The sequence below is a fragment of the Delphinus delphis genome, chromosome 2, assembly GCF_949987515.2.
Source record: "Delphinus delphis chromosome 2, mDelDel1.2, whole genome shotgun sequence".
Lineage (NCBI taxonomy): Eukaryota > Metazoa > Chordata > Mammalia > Artiodactyla > Delphinidae > Delphinus > Delphinus delphis.
Genome location: NC_082684.1, coordinates 154,374,627 through 154,393,223, shown reverse-complemented (window position 1 = coordinate 154,393,223; position 18,597 = coordinate 154,374,627). Strand labels below are relative to the sequence as shown.

Sequence of the window (18,597 nt, the reverse complement as noted above, 5' to 3'; positions counted from 1 at the left end):
AGGGGGCAGTGGGAGCGTGAAATGTGCCTCTGTGTGTGTGTGTGTGGGGGGGAATGTGCCCAGACGCGGAGGCGTCACGGGGGGGCGTCACAGCGGGGGCAATGGAAGGAGTGCGAACGTCCCGCAGGCTAATTGGCTTAAGACGTTCTGCAAGCGCTTGGAAAAGGTCGTTGAAGGAGTTCGCTGCACACACACAAAATAATAATCTTAAAAAAGAGTGCCGGGCATGCGCACAGAGAGGATGCCATATTGGAATGAGGCTGTAGTGGGAGTCGGCGGAGTGGAGCGGGCGCGCTAGGGAGGCGGCGGGCAGGGAGCGAGCAAAGCAGAGCTAGCGGGCGAGGCCGGTGTCCTCCCCCTCCGCCCACGGCGGCGCCCGGGGTCTTGGTCCACGCCGCGGGGAGGACGAACTTCATCAGGTAGGACGCCGCGCGGTCGCTGTCCCCGCGCCCAGCCAGCCCAGCGAGCAGACCTCCGGCCCGCAGGTTGAGCGCGCCGGTCAGCTTTTTTCCAGCTCCGAAAAAAAGGGAAGCTGGAGCCAGCCCGGGGGTGGGGGGCTGGAGGAGGGGGTGCTGAGGGAGAGGAGCGAAAGGGAAGGACAGGAGGAGAAAGCGACATTACTGGAGCAGAGCCCCAAAGTCCGCTCTGCGCTCCGGGTTGTCATTTTTGCTCCCTCTGTCCCCTTCCCCCGGTCCCTCGGCTTTGCAAAGCCCGGCCTTGCGGGGGTCCGTCCGTAGTTGCAAAGTGTCCTCCTACCAGGGTGCAAGCTGTCCCCTCCCGCCGCCCACCTTCCTCATTTGTGCGCTCATTTTAGCGACGCAGCCGCCCTTGCTACCCCGCGCTCTCTCGTTGGGATCTCTTTCTTCTTCTTCCTTTTTTTTTTTTTTTTTGGTGTGTGTGTTTGGGGTGGCGGGGGGACGGGGGGAAGAAGATGTGGAGTGAGGACTGGAGACCAGCCATCAAGGGGGTTAAAAAGCGTGGGCACATTCGGAATCCCCCCTTTGGAAACATTTGCCTGTGCAGCTGAAATGAAATTGTCAGTAGTAGTTTCGGAGCGTGCTCCCGCAGGGATGATCTTTTTGTTCTTTTTTTTCTTTTCTTTATTATTATTTTTTCTTTTACGTTAAAGTAATATCCTGTCACTTGGGGCTTTCCTGTTGTACTCTCATATGACCTTTCAATTACTAATCTGATCTGGTTTGGGAGTTTATTTTTTTACTCTGTGTGTGTGTGTGTGTGTGTGTGTGTGTGTGTGTGTATGTGTGTGTGTGTGTGTGTTGGTAAAATCCGCCAAAAAAACAACTGTAGGAACTGCTAGATATATTTACTGATTTTTGACCCGAGGCGGCGGGAGGGGATTAACCGGAGAGAGGGGGAGCCTTAGGTGAGGAAAGTGGTTGATTTGCGGTGGCCAGACGCAAGTCCAGAGCCCGGTCCGTACTCGTGTTTTCTTGGAAGCAACGGCGGGGAAGGAGTATTTAGAAGCTGTGCCAGTTTCAATATGGCGGGCTAAGGTGGCTTTTAAAAACTGAAAATAAAGGTTTTGAGGTGGGAAAAAACCCAACCGTAGGTGCCATCTCTTAGTTTCAACTCTCTTTGACTACTCCAGTAGCTGCTTTAGCGAATTAAATGGGAAAAAAGAGAGGGAATGAGCTGCCCCAGTTTTTTCCGTGGTTAGAGTCTGCGTGTGTCCAGTCCATTGCTAAAGGGCAGAGGGGTACCGCTGGCCCGGACCGGGGCATCCGAGCACAACTGCTTTGTGTGCCTTTGGATCAGTGTGCATACCTGTGTGTGCAGTTGGCGGGGAGGGTGCCAAAGAGATCCACCCTGAATTCGTGTGTGCGTCTTGGAACCAGACCCTACCATGATTTGACATGACAAACTGCTGACACGTGGTGCAAAATACATGAGGGCAGAGGGAATGATTTATTTCGGCTTTCTAGGAGACCAGTTCTCTTTCTCTGTATGCTGGATCCTGTGTGCGTAAAGCCCGGTAGGTGGAGCGGGGAGGTGCTTATTAAAAGGACTCACTGTCCAGGGTTTCGGGTGAAGTCGGACTGCAGACGTCCGTGGGGTTCTGTGTGCAGGGGGCGCGCTGCAGTTAGCGGTGGGCACCCGGTGCAGTTCGCGCCGCGCCGCGGTGGGGTGGGAGGTGGGGGGGCCGGCGTCCGGGGCATGGCGGGTGGGTGGGGGGAGTGAAAGTGCAGCGGCGGAAGGGCGGGGGCGCGCGGACCTCCGCTGCAGAGCGTGCATGGGGGAGGGGAGGAGTTGCTTTTGGAGTTGCGCTCTAGGGGCGGTGGGGGATGGGGAGAGCGTTAGCGGAAGAAAGTGTCCCTTGCTCTGATCGGGCTCCGAGAGGGCTGGATCCGCTAGGGGCCTTCTAGGCGAGCGAGCGGGGGTGTCGCCTTGGGCTTTGAGAGGGCGGCGAGGTGCCGGGGAAAGGCCGGCCTCCGGCCCGGGAGAGGGTCAGGGAGCGGAGTTTGAGGGCAAAGTCGGAGCTTGTGAGTGGAGCCCAAGGGAAAGCAAGCAAACCGAGCGCCCTTAGTTGGGAACTGGGGTCCCCGACAGGGGTCGCTAGTGGCCAGGATGCAGCCGCGGAGCGGAGGTCGCGCAACTGTGCCAGCGGGGTGGACCTGGGGGACTGGGGCCACACGGCGGCCGCGCGCCGTCCCCAGGGCCAGGCGAGGGCCGGTCCGGGGGACCTTCTCTGTGCCCGTGGCCTGATGGCGCGTCTTCCTAGTGCGCCAAGATGATTTTAAATCATAGGGTTAAAACGATAGCGCTGGCCAGGTCTGCAGTTACCGCAGAAACGTGGTCTCTGGGCATTTTCAGAGGCCTGGAGGGAGGACCGGTGGGGTCAGCTTGTCTTCCCACTTAGACGGACGCCGCGCTGTCGGATAGGCCAGTCCCTCGCGGCGGCCCGTGGGTGGGGCCTGGGGGGAAGCATCACCAAGATGCGCGACCCCGCGGCAGATTTTCCCTCCGACCTGGGCGGCGGGGCTGAGCGATCCGCGACCCTCAGGCCCAGACGCTCTTCGCACCCCCAGCTCCGGGCCGAGCGCGCGGCGCGTCCCCGGCGCTCCGGTCCCGCGCGTCCCCCCGGGGACAGCTCTCCCGTGGGCTTCGCCCAAGTGGAAACCAGCCTAAGATGGCTCTGTGCTTGTAAACTGCAGTTTCAGCCGGGAACCCCTCCCCTCGTCCTCCTGACGTCGCGGCTGACAAGCGCACAATTCACTCCAACGCCCCGAAACCTGCGATTTTGCACCGAGCTGTGCGGTGGAAGCGAACATACAACCGACTGCGAAGAACATTCCACAGGATTCTCGCAGGGCCCAAGTTTTCCTTCTCTTGGGTAGGAGCGGGAGGAGGGAGGAACCGAGACGAGGCAGGAGCACGGCCGACCCCCGCCCCGAAACCGGGGCTGGGGACTTTCATGCGTATAAAACGCAGGGAGGTGCCCCGGGGACGCGGAGGGTGGCCTTGCGGAGCGATGGCCACTCTCAGGGCCGCTCGTCCTTGACCACATTGGTGGTGTCGGGAGTCCGGACACGATGCCGGGAAGCCTGGGAGGCCGTTTCCAAACTTCTGTAGACCTGCTTGCAGTTTCGCTTTCGAAATTTTCGGGATCTTTGGGTTTATAGAGTTGGGTGGGATTCCAGGAAGGGCAGGGCGCCAGGGGCTGGCCTCAGGGCTACTCGTTCCTTTCAGTGCAGAAGTGAGACTGCTCACCCGCCCGGGCGTCCCCCGCGGTGCCTCCCTGGACCCCGAGCGCCGGCGCCTTTGAGGGTCTGGGGCTCCAGGCCCCGCGCTCCGCCCCGACTCCGCAGAGTTTGGTCCCCGCGCCGCGTTTTGTCGGTTCCAGCGGCGCAGCCGCGGCGGATCCGAGCCCACTGGTGGGAAACTGCCTCCGACGCGGGCAGACCCTGCCTGAATCCAGATCCATCGCCGCCGCTCTCTACCTTCCCTCACCCTTCCACCCTTGCACCGTAGCGGAGGGACCCGGGGGACCGATTGGCGTGTCTGTACCAAGCAAATGGACCCAGGTTTCACCAGGTCGGAGAAAAAGCGAAAACAGGCTCAAATTCGGCCCCGTTTCCTGGGAAGTCTCTGGGGGTGGGGAGCGAGGTGGAGCGGGTAGGTGGGGGGGAGGGGAGAGGCCTCGGTGGTCACATAGAATTGCTGGGTAGGCTGTCATTTGAGATAGGAGATCTGCTACTTTCTCCGTTCGAAGCATTAAATTTGCACACACTCTGCTTCCTCCTTTCCATAAATAAGTAGTCTCAGATTTTTATCTTAGTTCATTGCTGGGACCCTGCCGCTGCCTGGAAGGTGGCCGGGGTGGGCGGGGGACCATACACCCATGCGCACCAGAAACCCTCCAGTCCCCTACCCAAGCTGTGCGCAGAACCCATTCCAGGGCCAGTGGAAACCACTGCCCAGTGGCAGGGCGATTCAGCAGCCCTTACCCCAGAGAAGAGTTCCATCAGCCAGTCTGTCTTGATGTGTGTTGTTCTAGAAGTGCTAGCTGAGACCTGCAGGGGTGACAAAGGAGTATTTCCCCTTTCCCATTAGGTTACCCACATCTTGAACCTCAAACGAGCCATCTGCTGGGACATGTATTTCACTAATGATGGGAGTAATTGATCAGAGAGGGCTTTTCCTCTTCATGTTTTCTTGCAGAAATTGTGGACTAAGTTTTTGGGAAACCTTGCTGGTTTCCCCAAACCAGCTTTATGATAACTAGCTTTATGATTCTTGACTTAAAAAAAAAAAAAAAGCTGGAAGCAGAAGAGGGACCTGAAGAAAGGGGAAAACCATGGTGATTTTTTTCCCTTTTCTCTTTATAGTAAGACTTTCCTTTGCTGTCCTGGGAGTGCTGTTGGGTCATCAGATCCCATTTTGCCCACTCCAGTTGAGGAGGCATTTTCCACCTTTCTCTCTGTGCCATTGTCCCCAAAGGACTTGCCAAATCTGAGCAAAAATGCTGGGTGATGGAAACATTGCTTTGAGCAGTAAGTGAATGAGACTTCCCTTGAATTGATAGACGGTGCTTTTGGGATCAGAGAAGCACATGTAGTGAAAATGCAGAAGATTTCAAAGTAAAAGAGTTCTTTTTTTTTAAAGTAATTTGAACAAAAGTAGTCTACTGTGGAATTTGAATTACCTCCAGTTCTAGTATTAGATACCATTTCTTTCTTAGTATTTCACTATTTTTGGAACTTTTGGAGTTCCCGTAACAGTGTAGAGGCCATAAAGGAGAACTTGTAAAAGGTTCTTGTCCCCAAAAGAAACTAGGACCATAGTTCAAGACACATTCAGTGTTTTTTTTTCTGACTGTTCTTACGTCGACATTGCCCTAGTAGTAACTGACTGTTCCCATTCTACAAGTAAGAAAAACTGGTTAGGGAAATGATACTTGTCATGACAAACCATCTGTGCATTTGTAGTGGTGACCCGTGATCTGACAGCTCTGTTTTGTAAGGAAGATTCCTGACAGAGGAGGCGATGACAGAATCAGGAGGAAGCCTGGCTTCTAGTTTCAGCGATGCTTCCATCTGGCTGTATGACCTTGGACCAGTTACTGGATGTCATCTTTCTGAGCCTCAACTTCCGTATCTACAAAATAGGTGCTTTGGACTGGAATCTCACTCAGAGATCCCCATGGTTCTATTTGGGGAAAAAAAAAAAGATCTGTGGTTCGACACATCTATGCAGACCTGTTCAAGTGATTCATCTTTCAGACTCTTGTCCGGAAGGTAGGGTGGAAACATTACTGGCCATCATTACAGAGGATGTCTTTGAACGCAGGTCACTGTGCAGAAGTAATGTGGTTATTGTTAAGGGATGCAAGTTCCACCCGGGGTCATGATTTCACTTGTGCTCTGGAAAAGGAGAGGTGTAGAGAAAATCGAGGCACACCCCTCTAGCCTTCACATACAATCCCAATAATGGTAGGGCCTGGGCCAGGTCATAAAGAATACAGGCCATAAAGAAAAACCTGATTTGAGTTTGCTCTAATAATTCCTAGGACTAGAAGGGGCCATTCCAAATAGCCCTCTCTACCCCGCCTGCCCAGACAGGGTGTGTGCTTGGACCTTATTCAATTATATTCATAGTGCGGGTGGATGGCTGCAGCCTCCAGGTAACCCAGCCAGTGAAAGAATCAGATCTGACCCTCCATTTTCCATTCCTGCCCTTCAGGCTGGGCCACTGGGCAAGTACTTCCTCTCTTTGTAAGACTGACAATGTCCTGGGACATTCTCAGAAAACTTGATCTTGTTGGCTAAACCAAGTGTTGGCTGTTTGGAGGTCCGTGTAAATAAACAAGATGTTTATAGACAGGACAGTGTATTGTAAATAAGGGAAGATACTCAATTTAGAGCTTGCGGTCTAAGAGGGAATGTTATATGATTTATATAAAGTTATCAAATAAAATCTTAAAGGATTGGTTTTGCATGATCAGTACAGCAGTGTTCTGATTAAAAGTTGCCACCATCCTACTCCCCATCTGGTTAGTCCGTAGAGAATTTTAAAACGTGCTAATTCTTCGCTATACGTTGATAGTTAGGGTCCTTCATATTACCGTAAGATGATACTCACTACTGTAAAGGTTTTGCTCTCTTGTCATGTAGGTTTCTATTCTTGTGATAAGATAGATGTCTTTGACACTGATTTAAAGAAAGAATCCATTGTGCTTTTGGTTTCATTCTTTTTGATTTTCTTAAAAACAAAAGTGACACATTTTGGTAGATGCCTTGCATTTGGTGAATTCTGAAGTGTCAGCGAGTGGCAGAGAGCTTCAGCAGTTGTGACTACAAAGGAGGGGTTTGGAGCTGGTGGGACGGGGGAAGGTGGGACAGATTTGTATCCTGTGCTATTTTTCCCCCTGCAGTTGTATTGGCTGAGAAAAGACACATTATAAGGTTATTTAAGCATCCTTTCTCATAAATTTGGCAAGTTGTTGTTTTTTTTTCTGTTTCATTCAAAACTGAATTATGAACTCAATCACTTTCAGCTACAATACGAGCATCTGAAATTCCAAGCGCAAGTTCCTACAAAGGCTCATGCAAAAGACAATTCAAACAGATGCTCACTGGAAAAAAACCACATTTGGATTTGAAAGGGGTGTGGGATTACTCTGATTTGGAATTATCTGTTTACTCAGACTAATATTAAAAAAAATAGTAACTACTTATTTAAGCATCTACTATTTGCCAGCCACTCTTCTAATAGTTTGTATTTGTATATCCTCGATTTTATGAGCGTTGTCACCTCCATTTTGCACATGGGGAGATGGAAAGGGAGCCTGAGTCATTTGCTAGCAAGTTTGAGCAAGAGAGAGAGTGAGGATTTGAATCCTAGTCTTAAACTGTCTTGAAACTGTGTGTATTGATTATCTGCTACGTGTGAGACACAGCCTAGCAATTTAAGTACAATAGCTTATTTAATCATTATAGGTGAGTGCTGGTATCTTTATCGGTAATTTATTGAGGCTTTGGGGAGGTTATACAGGGCCACACAAATAGGTTTGTTTTTTTAAAATATTTTATTGAAACAGTAAGACTAGAGCATTTTCCTTTTGCATTCAGTTCAGACAGTCATGGGAGAACAGAGCTTAAGTCACTGTTTTTAAATTGTGAAGTGAAATTACGCGGTGTTCCTGGGTTGGGAAAGAATGTTGTTCATAGTCACGTGATTTGACCATTAAAGCTTTGGAAAGTGTTGAATTTCTGAAACTTCATCTTGATTTAAAAAATAATTGGGAATTCCCTGGTGGTCCAGTGTTTAGGACTCGGTGCTTTCCCTGCCATGGCCTGGGTTCGATTTCTGGTCAGGGAACTAAGGTCCCACAAGCCACGTGGCGCGGCCAAAAAAAAAAAATTGGCTTTAATATAAGTCTGCTTTCTTCCCCCCTCCTCTCTGAAAGACACTACCCACTAATGAGGGTGAGAATAAGTTTAAAAATGTAGAAGTAGTGGAGAGTGGAAATCAGACAGCATGGAAAGCTGGGGAAGGAAGTATGAATTTTCCCTTCTAAATAGCATTGGCCACTCGTGAGCACAGTCTCCTAGATTCTACTGAAGTTCTTGATGTTTTATTGGATTATTTTCTTCTGTGGTATGAAACTGAAGATAAAACCCCAAAGCTGTTCTCCCTGGGACGTCTAGGTCAGCTCTGCTTCTCTTTGCTCCTGGGTCATCAGCTCCTTGCAGGCTCCTCCAGGGGTGAGTTGACGTCACGCTTGAAGCTGACAGCTCAAAGCCAGCTCCACTTACCCTATGTGAGTGGAAGTTGATTTCACTTCCTTAAAAGTCAAGTTCTGCCAACTCAAAGTAGCTGGATTTTCATAGAAAGTGGCTTTGGCATTATTTTAGAAAGTGCACTAAAGATGGTGTGAATACACTATGGCCGGATGGTTAGAATGAACCAGTCTTGGGAATTTAGAAACCCCAGTTCTGGTTCAGAGCTTTTCATGTGACCTTGGTCCAGTGGGTAAGACTCTGCTTCCACTGCAGGGGCCGCGGGTTCGATCCCTGGTCTGGGAACTCTAAGATCCTGCATGTCTCTCGGCCAATAACAACAACAAAAAAGAGTGGAATGGTAGAAAAATCTAGGGAGGTGGAGGGAAAAGCACAGTGCCACAATTTCGGTTGGATTCCTCTGGTGTTTGCATACATTTCTGTAGGGAAGACGCTGCCTTTCTAAGGGCAGAGAAGTGGACAAGGGCAGCCTTAGAATGAAGGTACGTGGGGGGTGTGGGGGGAGGTGAGGGTTTATCTGGAGAGAGTTAACCTGTGTCTTTGTGAACTGGAGGACAGGGGTCTTGAAGATGATGTTAAGAGATCCAGAGTGCAGATGTTTACTGTTCCAGGCATCCCACTTGTTTTCTTAATTAACATCATGGTTGATATTAACTCACTAGGTTAAAGTTCATCTGTTTCTAATCATAGTTATTATTATTATTATTTTTTTGCGGTACGTGGGCCTCTCACTGTTGTGACCTCTCCCGTTGCGGAGCACAGGCTCCGGACGTGCAGGCTCAGCGGCCATGGCTCACGGGCCCAGCTGCTCCGCGGCACGTGGGATCTTCCCGGACCGGGGCACGAACCCGTGTCCCCTGCGTCGGCAGGCGGACTCTCAACCACTGCGCCACCAGGGAAGCCCCATAGTTATTCTTTCATAATGCATCATCTTTTATTTGTAAACATACAAACCACAGGTGTAAAATCACTACCCCAAACTCTAGCTGTTTGTTGCAGGCTAATGGTTGGACCCTGTTTTGCTCATTTTGCCCAGATCGATTTGCTAAGATTTCCACTGACCAGTCAGCCTGATTTTGGTCCTTTTTTGAATACTGCAGGTCTCATCCTGCATATTTTGTCTTTGTCCATCTTATTCTCAGTTCTCAGCCTTAATTTTCCACGTGGCCTAATTAAGAAGAGGCTTTTTAAAGCCCCAGAAGATAAAAAGATGTGTGTTGGAGAGACTTACCTCCCAGGTTTTTTGATTTTTGTTTTTTGTGTTTTGGGGGCTGATTTTTCAGATATTTATCCAGTGGCAGGTGACAGGGAGAGGGCTCTTCTAGCTGAGTAGAGTTCTGGGAGGGGTCTGTCAGCCAGGCCCAGAGTCTTCCAAGAAGCATTCACCTCAGTGTGCTAACGAAACAGAAAAGAAAGTTATGCAGAACATAGCTGATGATGCTTCATACTGAAGCTGACAATTTCCCAGATCCTTCAGGGCCACACGCCTAATGGATTGAACCCCTGCCAGATGTGCTCCCCTGATTTCAGGGAAGGAGATGTGAACAGCTGGATGCCATCATTTATTTATTTACTTTTTGTTGGCGTAGAGTTGTTTTACAATGTTGTGTTAGTTTTTACTGTACAGCAAAGTGGAGTTCCCTGCGCTATAGAGCAGGTTCTTATACCTATTTTATACGTATTCGGGTATATATGTCAATCCCAGTCTCCCAGTTCATCCCACCCCCCGGATGCCATCATTTTAATAAGGCTGATGGTTATGCAGCAACTTGTTTTTCTCTGCTCCCCTCTACCTTGGTCTCCAGCAGTCCACAGCACTGTTACTAAAAACAGCCAACTCTGGAATCAAACCTACCAGCCCTGGTTTTCTGTGTTTTTTGATGTTCTGCTTGGAGGCCAGAGAGTGGCTCAGCGGTAACAGAATGTTTGGAGCCTTGAGTTTGGGTCCTTGTCATTTATTGTCTTTAAAACTTTAACTTAAATATGCTTTATTCTTCCCAGCCAGCTTCAAAATGCAGACTTCCCTCTTCCCCTTTTCATCCCTGCATTGTGAACTAGAGCGGCTTTGGGCAGTGTAGCAGATTGTACACTTTGAGTAGCCAGCTGGGCATTGGGGACCCGACCCCCGCTCTTTTACAAAAGCTTTTGGCATCCAGTTTAGACCATGGTGACTGTTTCCTTTTTTGAGCCTTTATTCCGTTGGAGCGGATGCTATATTGTTCTCTCCTACTACATACACTTTTAACCAGGAAGGTCTGGGAAAACCCAGATTTCCTGAAATGTTTGAGTGGGAGGGGAGACTTTAGGAGGCTTCTAGAACAGTCCCTGTGTTTTGCAGATGAAAACAGTGTTGCTTGTTGTTGCAGTTGAAAAGGCCAAGAGTACATTCTGCTAAGTGATGGTTACATTATGGGGTAAAACCGGATCTTCTGCAGTCTTCGGTAGGGTTTGTTACCTTTCCCAAGTCCTTTATAACCAAAGTAAATGAGGGTGTTTTTCTTGACTTTGCATAATGATTTGCAGTTGGATGGGCTCCACTTATTACTATCTGATTATTTACTATCTTATTACTCTAGTACATTTCCTTTCTGCATTTAAATGATATCACTGATACCATGTGATTGGTGCCCAGTTTTATGCATACGTAGCTGTGGCTTAAAGTCAGCACCTGAAATGCTCTTCAGTTCTTTTAGGAATCCTCAGTTCCGTTGCAGAACCCTGCAGGCTGCGGTCACTCTCTGGCCGTATCCTTCAGAGGTGGGCTTGCAGAGTTCTGATGGGTACTCTTCATCGTCGGTGTCTTAGTTGATGGCAGGATGACCGCGTGGTATCCCCAAAGCATCACTGCTCTGCGTCTGTCTTGCTCGAAGTCATCTGATTCATAAAAATCCCCTCAGAAAATTAGATGCTGATGATTAGATGTTATCTATGCATGTCTAGCTTACAGAAGGGTCCTTTGTGAGATTTCTTTCCTTCTTGAGTGCTCATGACTGTGCGTACAACACATGGGCTAGCTTCCCTAAAATGACTCATGCACACGTGTGTGATGTGAGATGCAATTCTCCTGGAGAATATGAGGTTACTTAGCTTTGTTACAGCCTTGAATCGCTGCTCGAATTCATTCCTCCTAATATTTGTAGGTGACGGGGAAATCCTATGTTTGGAGTTTGTCCAAGATGTTAGCACTAAATGTCTGCGTTAATTCTGAAACATCATGCTTCTTTGATAAGGTCCCACAACCAGGCTCTTCTGTGTCAGGTACTTCATGTCAGTCATAAGCGAACCTAAGGTTGGTGTTTACCTCTGTGGCTTGGAAGTAAATTTCTGGTGTAAGAAACCCTGTATCACTACCTTGATGCAAAGACTGATTGTATAGTAGATTTAATTGGGTCTTTCAAGGCTTCCGCCGTCTTGACAGTAAATAAGTAGTGAATCATACATAAATAATTGATAGGTAAATAGTTAATAAATAAGTAAATGAACTTCCAGGATGGGGCACAGCTCGTCTGCAGTTGGATTAGGTGTTCTCTTCTCGCGAGCGAGTAGCTTGGAAGGCTCATTTTCTCATTTTTCTCATGCCCGCTTCTGAACGACCGATTTTGCTCCATCTGGAGTGATACACTTGCCGTTTGGTTGGGAGGTTAAGAGGTGACAGTTAAAACCATGAATCAGAAGACACCATTTGCTATTGTGGGAATCGTAGGCCACCGCCAGCCCTGGTATTTCTTCCTCAACCTCCTCGTATCCCCTACATCTCTTATTTCCTAGGACGGAGGTATGAATCGGGATGTGAAAACTTAGCATTTCTTATGCTGGGGCAGCAGTTTGCGTCAGATTTCAATCTATTTAGAGTGAAAACCCGATGAAAACCAATTGCAAAATGGCCAGGAGATTGTGGTCCTAATCAAGGTAAATCAAGCTCTGAGCATATGGTAGGTGGCAAAATTCCATGAACCTTGTGCCCCAGAGAATCAGTTTGTCTCCCTTGATGATGGAATCGGGAAGGCCTGTCTCTTCTGAGAGAGGCTGTGTTGGCTGGTGAGAGTGGGGAGAGCTGGGCTTCATCCTGCATTGTTAACAGAGTGATCTGCGTGACAGGGTGTGTGTAAAGAGAAGGGAGCCTTCCTTGATAAGTGCCTGGGCGCTTAACCCCTCTTTGCATCTTCAGAGCCATTTACAAATATGGGACTTGCAGATACTCTGTGATTCCAGGCTGTTATTTGCATGTTGCTTCTTAGGGAAATGGAAGCAGTGATTTTCAGAGATCAGGTTTTGGTCACAACGTGGGTTTTGCATCCTTCCGAATCCTCTGAGATTTTCCATTTTGATGGAAATGTTTGGAAAGGTCTTAGCTCAGATTAGGTGTCCTGTGCTCATTTTGAAATTCCTGGAGTGTGAAATGAGGCAGTTTTCTCTGTGATTTAGACATGCTAGATTTCCAAGGGCAGCTAGAGTATGTCTGGAATTCCATAAGCTTTTAGTTTAGGCCTTCACTTTTAATTTTCAGTTTGGGGAAGAGTCTCTCTTCAGAGTCACATAAAAAACAAAACAACTGCACACATTTTTATCCCGTTTCTGAGTAGCAAGCTTGAAATTGTAAGCATGTTCATTGGTAGGAAAATTGCCCGTTCCTTGAACTAGTTTAAGGCAGGTCCCTTTGAAAGGACTGGATAATTGGGTAACTGAAAAGAAATGCGACATTTCTTTTATTGCTATTATAATAATGCTCACTGGAGTGAGTCCTTCTGAGTAGTACGCCTTTGGACCTTGCCTTTCAATGAATGGAGAGAAGAGTGATTTCTAATGCTAAGGTATCTTCATTAATCCAATGTAAAGTTTCACTTTTTCACCTGAACTTTGAGAATTTTGGTTTCAAAGTCTAGTTATACAATGATAGTTTAACATGTATCACGTCTAATAAAGAAATCAAGGAGAAAAATGGGGCACTAGCACTAGCTTAGGGAAAGGAGAAAATTTATTGACACACGTCTGGAGATCTGAAATTGGGGCTGCACAGCTTTTTAGTGTTGTGGATTTAGGAGGGAGATCTTGTTTCTCAGAGCCTACACTGCAGGGAAGGAAATGACTGTGTTTCTGGGATGTTCCCTTCTAAACCAGTGTCAGGAGGCGGGAGACCCCCTCCCAGCCCTCGTGTTAGCATATGGGAGAATCCTCTTCTGTGTAATTTGACCAACCTAAGAGCAAAGACTCAAAGACACATTGGGGTTTCCTTTGGGAAGGACGCAGCTGGGTCTCTGTGCAGTGGTTCCCAAGGTGTACAGTCTTCACCCCTGCGCACTGAGATGTCAGTCAGCCTTTTCATTCTCCACTCATAAACGTGAGAAACCACAAAGTATTACCAGACTTCTGAGGTAGGCAGCTAATATAAAACAGTAGAGACCAAAACTAACCAAGGGAGAAAAAAACCTGCTCTTACAAAGGAGAGAAGAAACATCTTACCAAAAAAAATCATGAATGGCCTCAGGGATATAATGGAAGATTTTACATCTATGGAACAAGGTAGGATGGATAAAGGGAATATTCAAAGAGTTAAAAAGAGCCTCTTGAAATTAGATTGTAAAACTCCATAGAAGAGCTAGAAGAGGAATTCAAGGAAATACCCTAGATGGTAGATTAAAGAGTAAAGGGGCATAAAAGGGAAAATGAGGGAGATTAACGAGATTCAACATTGGAATGAATATTAGAATGAAAGAACAGAGAAAACGGAGGGGAGGAAATTGGCAGTAATTCCAGGAAATATCCTGGAACTGAAGACTAGTTTCCAATCTTGAAGGAAGTCATTCAGAGCCCCCAAGCCACAAGTAGATCACCATTTGGTACCTCATTGTGAAATTTCAGAACATCAGAGGATCTGGTCATTAGGATGGGACCAGACTTCTCAACAGTGGAAGCTAGAAGACAATGTGGGGAACCCTCAGAATTCTAAGAGAGGATGTTTTCCAGTTTAGGATTTTTAATTGACATCTAGGTGATTACAATGTTGTGTTAGTTTCAGGTGTACAGCAAAGCGATTCATATATATATTTATATATATTTGAAGATTCTTTTCCATTATAGATTATCACAGGATATTGACTATAGTTCCCTGTGCTATACAGTAGGTCCTTGTGGTTTATCTATTTTGTATATAGTAGTGTGTATCTGTTAATCCCATACGCCTAATTTATCTCTCCCCCTGCTTCCCTTTTGATAACCATAAGTTTTTTTTCTATGTCTGTGAGTCTGTTTCTGTTTTGTAAATAAGTTCATTTGCATCGTTTTTTAAAATTGCACATATAAGTGATATCATATGATATTTTCCTTTCTCTTCCTGACTTACTTCATATAGTATGATAGTCACTGGGTCCATTCATGTTGCTGCAAATGGCATAATTTCATTTTCTTTTTTGTGGCTGAGTAGTATTCCATTGTATATATGTACCACATCTCCATTATCCATTCATCTGTCCATGGACATTTAGGCTGCTTCAACATTGGGGTGCATGTATCTTTTCCAAATTAGAGTTTTGTCTTTTCCAGATATATGCTTGAGGAGTGGGATTGCTGGATCATATGGTAAAGAATATTTTTTACCCACCTAAACTATGGGTTAAAACGTGAGAACAGGTTAAAGACATTTTTATGCAAGACTGCACATGTTTCTACTAAATCCTTTCTTAGGAACCTTTTGAAGAATGTGCTCCATGAAAAGGTGGGAGAAAACCAAGTGAGGAAGACCTGGGACACAGAATAAGAGGAGAATCTCATAAAAGAAGTGAAGCAAGATCTCAGGATAACACCTGCTACCAGGCATCGAAGGCAGTTAGTCTAGATTAGAGCAGAACAGAAAGCCTTGGTAGAAATTACTTCAAGATGAAATGAAGAAAATACCTATATATCTCAGTTTATCGAGAGATTTAGACAGTGAATGGAAAAATTGGCTTTGAAAGGGTGAAAAGTATGTAGAAAGCTAAGGTCATGGAAGAAACAAGGCCATCATTAACTCCAGGGAAAACTTGGGTGAGAAAGGAAAAGTAATCATAGTACACCACATGGATCTGCTGTAATGTCTTTATAGAGCCATAGTAATGGGATCATACCTATTAGGAGGATGTATATATATCTATGTATACACACACACACATATATATGAAAAGAGAGAGAGAGGTGATGTGAGTGGTAGAGTATCACCTGATAAAGACAAAAACTGAACAATTAATAAGTAAACTGTTATTCAGAGATGAGATGAATGCCAAAACAATCCGCTAGAAGAGTTGGAAGTGATTGCCTCAAGGAGGAGAAGGGCAGGAGACTGCTGTTTCTTTTTTTTTGGGGGGGAGGGGTGCATCATGTACAAACCTTGTTGAATATTTGGCTTTTGAAATTATATGCAGACATAACTGATACAAAAAACCGTCTGCTAGTCTATTATATCTCAATAAAGCTGGGGAAAAGATCTGCTAGGAATGAGGGACCTAACACAAAGAGTTCCTAGAGGTGATGTGATCCAATCTCCTCTCGACTCTTGAGAAAACAGGCTGGGGAAAAAGAATTTGTCCAGATACATTGCTGCACGAAGAGAATGGCTTTGCCATGAACAATCAACACAATAAGTTCTTGGTACTGTAACTCTTGTCGAACTTTTACGGACAACAAGCTCACCTGACTTCAGGCAGATGGTAAAGCAAATCTTGACTTTGCAAAACAATGGAATTCAGAGAACAGGTATTCTATAAGGAAAATGATTTATAATGCAAAACTAATGCACGTTATTTAATGCAAAACCATTTCTACAAAACCCAACCTTCCTCTCCCCACATTTAAATGACTTTGCAGAAATATTATGTTCTCTACTGTACTTAGGATAGATACATTTTGATGAGGAACTATTTTTCTCTCTCTAAACAACCCAGGCAAAAATCTTCCTTTAATAAAGCAGTGGTTCTTAGGATGTGGTCCTTGGACCAGCAGCAATCAGCATCACCTGATTAGAGGTACCAGATGACTAGGCATTATCCCAGATCTACTGAAGCAGAAGCTCTGGGCAGGGGGCCCAGCAGTCTGAGTTTTGATACGCGCCCCCCAGGAGATTCTGCTCTTCCTTAAATTTTGAGAACCACTGAATAGTCGATGACATTAAAGGCAATGCTGACCTCCGACTTCTTTAGAAGTTAGGCTCATGGGGGTCAGTCCCCGCTGCGTGGGGATCCTTTTTCATTTCCTACAGACCTCGTTCTCCTCGAGGTTTAAGCACCTTGGTCAGAATTTAATGTGAACTGCGACTTTTTCGGGGGTGGTGGTGCAGAATAAACCAGAGGCGGCCTTTGGCATTATTGATGAAAAACTTAGAGAACACTCTGAGTTCTAGAGTACAATCCAAGCATCCTAATGATAAGCTTATTACAAAGGGGCGTGGTCCTTCTCGGGTGTGTTTGTTGAGATTTGGGATTGGCTGTGTATCAGGGACCGTCAGATAGAGCCGTGTAAACAGGATAGAAGCTTATTTCTCTTGAAGTAATCGTCTGCAGCTGATGGCAGCACCAAGCTCTGCCATCAGTGGGGCCTTCCTCTGCGTGATCTCAGGTGGCTCTGGGGGTGACTGGTAAAGGCCCACCCCTCCTCCAAAGCGTGTGACCTTCTGGTTGAACTCATTCGCTCCGCAAACTTCCCACTGGCCAGAACAGAGTGGTGCGACCACATGCAACTTCGAGGATGGCCCGGCAGTGTTTATTTTGGTTAACTAGTTAGTCCTCCCTGCACACAAAGGAGGAAATGGAAATTTGGGGTGGGAGATGCTTAACAGCCTCTGGTGCACGGTCATTTCTACCTGTGTGCAGGTTCTGGTACATTCTGTGCACAGTAGAATGCCGTGTGATGATCAAGCCTGGGTTCCCAGGACGTGCAAAACCTTTGTCACCCCTTTATAAACCTACCTTAAATGGCCCCAAGTTCAGTGATCGCTGAACTAAGGATGGGGGAATGTATAAACAGTCATAGTTCCTATTTTGCTGACTTTTCTCAAAATCAAAGGAAAGTTTGGTGCATAGAAACACAGTCTTGTACATGTAAGAATTTCATGGATGGTAAAGACAGGGTATTAAAAACCCAATGGGGTAGGAATGGATTATTAACTGCGGGAGGTGGTCAGCTCAGAACTGCACCGCACAAAGTATTTGAGCATAAACATATGGGGACATAGGTTAAAAATGTAAAACTTGAAACCCTAGGGAAGTTAAACTTCTGGTCTCTTACAATGGGGGAGGACATTTTAGGAATACAGTTTTTAGAAGAAATAACGTGAATTATGGATTGGACTAAGTTAAAAAAAACAGCTCACGTTCCGTACGTATATCAGAAGGACCCACTAAAGGGAGACTTGGGGAAAATATCTGCAAGAGTTTTGTGGGATAAGATACGTAGAGCTCTTAAAAATCCATAAAAGATACCAACAAAGTTAAAATGTGGGAAGGATGTGAGGTATGTGAGAACGCATAGTACAGTGTTCGTAATGGTGAAAAATAAAAAAAACAACTTAATGGCCAGCAGTAGGGGAATGGTAAATAAACAACCTGTTCATATTATAATAAAAGTCATACAATCATTTCAAGTCAGGTTTTCAAAGAATTTTAATGATGTGGAGAAAATGCTTTCTATGTGATGTTTAAATGGAAAATGAATTAAAATTCTAAATTCCATATGAAGTAAAAAAAAAAAAGAAACCCACAGAGAAGCTATCAGGAGGAGATACACTAAAAATAAAAGAGATTATCCCTGGGTGTTAGAATTACAAGTGATTTTACTTTGTTCCTTTGTAATTTTATTTTGCAAGGCTTCTAAAGAGAGTACAAAGTTGTATACCTTTTATGGGAAGGCAAAAAGTAAACATTGCCAAGAAAGCGAACGGTGACATGTCATTTGCCAAAATAAATACGTTTTTGCAACCTGGGGGTAGACAGAGCCTTGCCACTTGCCCTTACAGAATAATGTGGGGTTTTGGTATTTATGTCGTTGCTTTTGACTTCTATTTAAAATGATGGGTCTGGTGCATTTAAATTGATCTCATTTTATAGTCACCGATTACCTTTTTATAGTATCTAGTTAGAGGCAGATGGATAGAGTTGAATCAATAGGAATCTTAAAAACTTGAAAAAAGTAAACTTTTTTCCTCCTTTAATAAGGGCTTGACTGATTTACTAATAGTTAGGTTTATAGATTTTTCCTTGAAGAAAAACTTTCTGCCTGGTTACATTTTGAGGTGACATGATTTTCTTGAATTTGTAAATGAATGAAAAAAGCAATAATAGTATAACATAACTTAGCTGCTAAGACTATTTCT

The 18,597-nt window shown here is 46.0% G+C and overlaps 1 protein-coding gene across 4 annotated transcripts in view; it reads left to right on the top strand.

Annotated features, from left to right (window-relative positions):
• The first annotated feature begins 274 nt into the window (after positions 1 to 274).
• Positions 275 to 18,597, top strand: part of SFMBT2 (Scm like with four mbt domains 2) — a 202,682-nt gene continuing 184,359 nt past the window's right edge. For 2 of the 4 annotated variants that reach the window (XM_060006013.1, XM_060006010.1), the window contains exon 1: positions 275 to 419. The gene's annotated coding sequence lies outside the window, so the exon portion shown is untranslated. Of the gene's footprint in view, positions 420 to 1,915; positions 1,994 to 2,058; positions 2,108 to 18,597 lie in introns of those variants that run through there. The other 2 variants (XM_060006012.1, XM_060006011.1) reach the window with 2 other exon arrangements.